Source organism: Lontra canadensis, unplaced genomic scaffold (genome assembly GCF_010015895.1).
Source record: "Lontra canadensis isolate GAN:19392208 unplaced genomic scaffold, GSC_riverotter_1.0 scaffold88, whole genome shotgun sequence".
Classification (NCBI taxonomy): Eukaryota; Metazoa; Chordata; class Mammalia; order Carnivora; family Mustelidae; genus Lontra; species Lontra canadensis.
In genome coordinates, this window is record NW_022631082.1 from 5,129,823 (window position 1) to 5,130,574 (window position 752).

The following is a 752-nucleotide window of genomic DNA, read 5'->3' on the forward strand; positions in this document are numbered from 1 at the left end:
TCCAAAGTCCGTACGTTTGTCCCTGCTCCAACATTCATCAAGGGACCTGACATCACAAGGACGTGCCTCCTCCCTCACCCTCCAACGGCATTTCAATTATACTGGCCTCCTTTGTGTCCATCCAACACCCAAGTTGATTCCTACTTCAGGACCTTTGCACACACACTGTTCCCTCTACCAAGTACACCCTTCCTCCAGATACATGCATGGGTTGAACCCTTCCCTTATCTGGACTTTCTTTGTCCTCATGGCTGAATAATATTCCGGAATTGAAGTGTTTAAGTGTTGCTTCCTCAAAGATACTTCCTTTAATAACATATCTAAAAGAGATCCCCCTTCCTTCACTCTCTCCCCTTGCCCCGCTTTAGTCTCTCAATAATACTTATAAATACATTGTATATGATATTTTCGGTCTGATTGTTAAATGGACATTTCTCCTGCCTTTACAATGTTCGGCTTCTTAAAACCAGGGGCAATGTCTGTCTTGTTCACTGCAATGTTTTCAGTTCACACAGCAGGGGGCTGGTACACAGTAGGTGCTCAGGAAATGATTGTTGAATGAATGCATGAATGAATGAATTATGAATGAATTTGGTGCCCACCCTGCACTTGGTCCTGATGGAATATTTGATAGGGAACCCCCAGCAGCTGGGGAGCTGAGACAGGGGCCAAGGGAAAGTGAACGAGTTTCATCATGTGGCCTGGGATGGAAGTGGGAGAGCTGCCAAGCCAAGGCAGAAACTCAGTGTCTC